Here is a 7,292-nt window from a genome sequence, read left to right on the forward strand (position 1 = left end):
TTTGGGCTGGATGTGTCAATGTGTAGTTCATACATGCATTATCTATGAGCAGAATTACGGTATCACCTCAATTAGCCACGAAATCCCTAGTTTGAAAGCAATAGTTTTTCTGGAAGCTGTGCTGTGCCATTTTCCCTGCATTTTCTCCCACATGGGCCAGCGTCCTAACAATTCGAGTTCTAGCTAATGAGCTTCAGCCCCTCGCCATTTGAGTGACAGCTAGCAAGATGCACACACAGCAGCGAGAGAGAGAGAGCACAATGACATGGTGCACACATCTGCACATATGTGACGTAGTACGCAATTCTCGGGGACCACTTTTGTCTCGTGAGCACTACTTTCAGAACTACTGGCTAAAAATAATATAAAAGTACCAGAGAATCCTCTTAAGTTAGTTGAAGTTTGTAGTGTCTGTAACAGGTTGCTGACCATGGCTAAAATATCATATCTCTGTATAGAGCACTATATATCAAATAAGTATCATTAGTAAACTGTTAACAGTAATATATTTTATAAAGGAGACCCTTTATCATCATGTCATGTGTGGCTATAGTCCACAGTGTTAATAGGCTTGGGCGCTATTTAACACGTTACACAGTGCAGCAGGTACTCTTATACACACTTTACACCTCTCTCATACCATCTTGTCAAAATCCAATAAATATATCCATTTAGAGATTCTTGTTCAGCCATCTCATTATGTCTGCCAATCATGACCTTGACCTGATACTGTGTCCACCAATCATTGTCCTGCTAGTGTGAGTCCATTGGTCCATGACACATTAGGCCTTTGCTTGAGCTTGTGTCTGCTACTCCTGTGTCGCCTTCTCAGTCTTTGTCAGTGTCAGCTCCTGTGGTTCTGGGTCAGGTAGCTCCTGTGGTTGAGCTACAATGCCGGTCTTTATTTTGATTGTTTCTACAAGATCTCCACTGCCCATCTTTACTTTTTCTACAAGATCTAAACTGCCCATCTTTATCTGTTCTACAATGCCGCCCTCCTCCTCTGTGGCTGCCTTTTCCTTCTCCTCGTCCTCCTCCGTCTTCAGGGGCATCCATGACTCTTTGTGCAGCCTCTCGTTCTTCTCCACCCCCTGGACACCAGGGGGCACTGTGGCGGCCATCGCGGGCGGCAGGTGCTTGAACTCTTCGCCGTTCACATCATAGTCCTTCATCTTATGGTCCAGGATCCACCAGCGGCCCGCAAAGCCCACATCCAGTACCCGCGTGTGGAGCTCCCTCCAGGGGACAGAGAGTTTGGAGCACTGGGCCTCGTAGAGGCTGGCGTCTGGGTTGTAGTCGGCAAAGTAGGTGAGTGAGACCATGCCCAGGCTGAGGTGGCGTAACCTGCCCTCGTTGAAGCTTCGCCAGCTTCTGCACGTGCCCATCCGACGTCCCACTGCGTATCCACGGCGTCAGGAGCCCGAGCTGATTGGCCATATCCAGGACGGTTGTCTCAAAGGAGGCGTCGTCAGGGTTGGTGTAGATGCACGGCGCGCTCACAAGGAGGCCCAGATAGAGGGAAGCTTTGATTGGCCTCTCCCACGCGCCCACCACAATCTCACGACCCGCCTCCTTGTAGTCTCTGGACATGCCGCTGAACCACACACCTGATGGAGAGGGGAGAGAATTGTGAGATAAAGACAGACAGCATTCACATGAGATAAGATAGGTGATTTACTAAAACAAAGGCAGAACAGACAATATCCCTAGACATGGTAATGATGCATGCACACAATTATGTTTTGTGTGCCAACACTGTATTGTATTGCATCTCCAAGCTGACAGGGGTTGTCTCAGAGAGAGGTCACAGCAATAACCTCAGTCACGTGCCTTCCTCCACCCTGTGATTGCAAGCAGGGGCAACTGTGAAGGATCAAAAGCAAGCAATGCCTTTACATATACATGTATGAAGTACATTTTCAAATCTAACTAGTGTAAAATCCACAACGTGATACAGTATGTTTGAAGCTAATGTCACACAATCTGATTACATTATGAATGACTTTGGCAAGACAGTTAGCTAAGCAAGAAGATCATGAGTTAGTTCAGGTTCGTCAAAGGCGTGGTGGGCTAACATGGCAACCAAGAGATAGAGGATTTCTTACCCAATTTGCTATTTTTCAACCTCTCCCATCGGGTGCCCTTAACGGGTGCTGCTGCTGCTGCTGCTGCTGCTGCTTCTGCTACAGAGGTGGAGCACCATCTCCTGAGCACCCACGAGGCAGCCATGTTCGTCAGACAGAAGCGGATCGTTCCGGAAGTTCAAATTGGGACTGGCTCGGACCGGAAAAAACACAGCGTTCCTCTTGATGCATTCATTTCAATGTGAAAAGACGCAACTTGAATTTATTGAGCCAAAATTGCATGCCAGTGAAAAGTTGTATTATTATTATTATTTTTCCGTAAGGAAACAAATATCCAATATCCAGTCTGGCTTAAAATTAATGTCATTAAATGCCTGTAACATCATTCTAAACTGATAAATATGTAAGTACAAATGTTGTTGTTTTTTACATTCGGATAACACCAATATTACAAAGAAATCACTCTGAAAATAAATATATTTCCCATCACATTATCTTCCGGCTATACCTGGTCACGTGAACATGATGATCCGTCTTGAGCCAACACAGGATCCGTTGTTTACATAAGGTGACGTGGAACAGGGGAGCGATAATGGGAATTTAGCGCACAATAGTTGAAATTAACAGCATTAGCTAGCTAACTTCTTCAGACATCCAACGCAGTATGTGCTGTTGTTGTTAGGTGAGTTGATATTGAGATATAAAGACGCGAGAAAACAGTGATAGCTCGACAGCTGTCAGGCTAGCGAGGTGGTCGTGTCAGCACTGCAAGCTGACAGGCTCGCATTGCGGATAAAAGAAGCCCCTGCGACAAACAGGTATGTCTCGGATCACGACCACGAGGGCCGTATGACAATAGATCTGAAGCTAGCTAGCTAGTTAGAGTCACAGTAAACTATAGGCATAAACATGATATACACAGACTGCTAGCCTGCCAAACAGATCAACATAATCTGGCATTTGTCATATTAAAAAGTTGCACATGCATATTCGATGACGCATGCCTACACATGATGCTGTTACTTACATGCTTTAGAAGGCAGCCAACAAAGAGAGAACATCTTGTCCAGATGTAGCGAAAGCTAGCTAGCTGGCTCAGCTCTCCGGGAGAGGAACACAGACTGTGGCCATACGTCACACTCAAAAGATAAGAGTACGTTTTCTCGTCTCCTTCCAGGTCTTGTGTGAGGTGGTCATCTTTCCAGTGTTCCCATGGCGAGTCCAGATGATCTGAAGTTCCAAGGTGAGACTCATGGAGTGGCTCCCATCCTCCTCTTTCTGTTTATCCTCTCCTAGAGCGGTCTCTGTTTCATGTTCATCATCCCCTTCCTTTCTGTCTCCCGTTCCTCTCCTCCCTAGCTGTTATTTATCTTTCTGTCTTGTTTATCCTCTCTTTCACCTCCTCTTCACTCTCTACATCTCTCACTGGCAGTCCCGTTCCTCCTCTCTCTCTGTCCCTCCCTCTATCTAACCTCCTCTGTCTTCTCCTCCTCTAGAATTTGAGGAGGCCACTGACCTGCTGTTAGCAGACCATGGGGCCTCCACTCTCAGTATGTCTGGCTCCAGCAGTACGGCCCCGGCCAGTGCCACAGGGGACATCAAACTGGACATGTCTGATGATGAGGGACAGGAGGAGAGTTCAGAGGTCAGGATGATGGAGTCCAATCATATCGCTGCATTGATCATCTGCAATTTTGCCTTTGTAATGACGTCTACACAAACAGCCCAAAACCAAGCAATATGGTGATTACTGAATGTCATTACTGTTTACAGCTCATAGGAGGGGAGAAAGAAACTAGCAGCTTCTGGACCTTTGAGTACTACCAGTCATTCTTCGATGTGGATACAATGCAGGTACAATATGCTTGAAATAACACAGTATAATCTGCACTCATGAGACTGGCCTGTATGTTGCGGTTTAACATCTCCCATATAGAAACCGTAAATGTAGTGGTGATTCTATTGGTGGAGAATGGAGATAATTGCTGTACAGATTCCATTGATTGACTGACTTCCTGTCATGTCATGCAGGTGCTGGACAGGGTCAAGGGGTCGGTGATGCCTTTACCAGGACGGAACTTCATCAAACATACCCTCCGGTCGAGTCCGGATTTATACGGTAATGGGAAACAATTGTTCCTAGATAGTTAGAATGCACATTAGAATGTTACGATCATAACTTTTATTGTCGTCAAACTGGAAGACAGTTTGCCAAACTCTGCATATCTTAGATTGTGATGTGAACCACCTCTACCCAGACTAACCTTACCTCCTGGTCCCCCGTATGTCCAGGTCCCTTCTGGATCTGCGTGACACTGGTGTTCTCTGTGGCCATCAGTGGAAACCTGTCCAACTTCCTCAACTCCCCTAGGGACCCTCAGTACCACTACAGAACCCAGTTCCACAGAGGTATGGTACCTGGGGTTACAGCTTAGCTCCTTCTCAGTGGTTTCATGTGAGATTTGCTATATAAAAAAAGAGATTGTTGAGACTATTATCTTTACGTTTCAGTACAGAGGCCTTTTTCAAGACCATGTTATATTAGATGCAATAGCAGTGTTGATGTTGATTTTGCTTGCTTTTTCTCGCTCCCTCAGTGACGATAGCTGCGGTAGTGATCTTCCTGTATGCCTGGCTGGTGCCCCTGGGCGTATGGGGTTTCCTGACCTGGAGGCAGAGGGAGGAGAGGCAGCAGAGTTGTTACTCCTTCCTGGAGACAGTGTGTGTCTACGGCTACTCCCTCTTCATCTACATTCCCACCTCGGTGAGTCAGCAGACACACACTACTGAATGTCTGGGTCATATTCAGCTAGCAAAACATTCATCCCCAAGCAAAATGTTTCGCAATGGAAAATGAAGTTCAGATGGTACCTACCTCCCCGGTTTAATTGTTTTCTTGTTTTTGTGCCTAGTGAATACGACCCTGTTCTTCATAGTATATTTCTATCTGATTGGGACCCAATACCAACCAATTAATGCAGAACATTTTATTCTCAAGTAACAAACCAATCACCTCCCTCTCAGGTGTTGTGGATCTTACCATTCGAGTGGCTCAGATGGCTCCTCATCCTGGTCGCCATGGTGATCTCGGGTCAGTCCTTGTGCTCACCTTCTGGCCCGTCGTCCGGCGACGACACCGAGGTGACTGCTTTCGCCACCGTGGCAACAATCGTCGTTCTCCATGCGCTGCTAGCTAATTGGCTGCAAGGTAAGAGCCCACTATAAGAGTGCTATGGGTAAAAGTTACCTAGCCCCCATCATCCTAGGCCCTGTTCAAATATTTTAAAGAAGCATGGCAGCAGTCATGGTCCAACATGAATGTAGAAAGTAGAGCCCTCATTTCACTTATCTGTGGAAGGATGGACTTTAAAGATGTTTGAACCAGGCCCTAACCATAATCTAAATGGGAATGTCTCAGCTGTGTGAGCCTCAGGGGAAATGTCTCATCTCCTACACCCTACTCCATAGTCTATGGCTAGCTATAAACCTCATAGTTCTTTGTTAAATCATGTTGTTTCTAACCCTTTATACCCGTCTCTTCTCTGTTCCTATATGCTATCTTTCAGATGTACTTCTTCCAGACAGCGACTCGCACAGTAACACCGACAGTTCCTACACCCAACCACACAGCAGCAATATTGAACACCAAGACCCACTGACCAAGAGGAACCGGAGGGAGATAAAGGGAATGAGTTCATCGTTGTGTCCCAACACTTAATCACCCTCTTCTCATAGTCATAATGTTTGAGACCACTGGTGAATCTGAAAGGACTGGATAAAAGGTTTAGGCTAGATGGATTGCCACCATGTTGTTTTTGTTACCCACTCTGTGAGCATTGGAAGAGTAGCTAGCTAATCGCATGATGATAAGCGATATTGCCATTGACTAACTATATTGTTGTTGTTGTGTGAGTAGAACGATATGAGTTGAGAGGGAAAAGCGTTGTTGGATGAAATCTTTGTTTACGACACCTGTGTGGATGTTGTTTAGAGTTTCGGTTATTAAGCTCATAGTGGGTCACACATTATCCAGTCCTTTCAGATCAGAGAAGGGGATGTAGCAAAGTAGGGCCCACATACTCTGACGCTTTAACCAATAAGAAGGATACACAGAGGACCAACCAGTGGTCAGAAAGGTACCCATAAAGTTGTGTTGGAGGTTCTGGGTGTGTGAGGCCCTACTCTAGTACATTATGGACTTAACTGGCCCAGCAGCCCCATGAAGTGCTGTGCAATTGACTACATATGTTATCACAAAGAGAAGGGACAAGGATAGAGACCTATAAGATTATTTTGCGAGTATACAAATTATGGGTTGCAATAATTGCATTGGGGGGGAAATGTCTTGCTTATGCTTCAGAGATGATTCCGCTGTAAACTCTGCATTTGTATATTTCAATAAATCAAGATTTATCATGGAGAAGTTGGGTGCGTCTCACTAGTCAGAGACTAACTCTTATCTCCTCTCCTTTTATCTGCACTAAAAAATATAGGAAAGGAGGAAGCATTACGGTGGATGCATGAGATATCTGCTCTAACCAGCTCAGTTCTGTCAGTGCAGATTAAGGAAAGGAATCATTTTTAGACTTGTCAAACTCCTCCAGCTGCAGTCTGATATTGAGATGCACCTATTGAAGGGAAATGCTGGATGAATGTGGCCAACCTTGTCCACAAAGGTGCATGCTTTTGTTCCAGCCAAGCAAACACACCTGCCGATTCTACCAATCAAGTCTACAATCAAACCTTTTGAGGAGTTGGATCAACAGGTATGTTACGGCTTGGCTGGAACCAAGGCCTACTACACCCAAACCAGCTCTCTGCGGGTAAGATTGTTAACCTCTAACTGTGAGACTGAAAAGGCTTGTTCTAGAAGTCAAACCACTCCTATGACCTGGAACACGTGTAGTACTGTGCTGTCTGTAATGTATCCACACAACTTTTTCTTTTTGTAGATAGACTTAAGTTAAGGAAAAAGGGTTTGTCAGTGTATTTATTTATTCCTTCCTGTGTTGCCTTTTATTTTCCCTTTGTTCAGACTTCAGGGTTTGCATGAATAAACTGTCATTCCAGTCTGAATTGCTTCGTGTTCTTGGTGTTGACTACAGCCCTAGGGCAGGGGTCTCCAACTCCGGTCCTGGAGGGCTATGTCTGTGCAGGCTTTTGTTCCAGCCCAGCACTAACACACCTGATTCAATATTAGTTCAGGTG

At 45.5% G+C, this 7,292-nt stretch overlaps 2 pseudogenes; one reads left to right on the forward strand and one right to left on the reverse strand.

Annotated features, from left to right (window-relative positions):
- Nucleotides 1–441: 441 nt before the first annotated feature.
- Nucleotides 442–2,284, reverse strand: LOC123482523 (annotated as a pseudogene).
- A 326-nt stretch (nt 2,285–2,610) lies between these two features.
- LOC123482524 lies at nt 2,611–5,764 on the forward strand (annotated as a pseudogene).
- The last annotated feature ends 1,528 nt before the right edge of the window (nt 5,765–7,292 follow it).

This window comes from Coregonus clupeaformis, chromosome 35 (assembly GCF_020615455.1).
Source record: "Coregonus clupeaformis isolate EN_2021a chromosome 35, ASM2061545v1, whole genome shotgun sequence".
Lineage (NCBI taxonomy): Eukaryota > Metazoa > Chordata > Actinopteri > Salmoniformes > Salmonidae > Coregonus > Coregonus clupeaformis.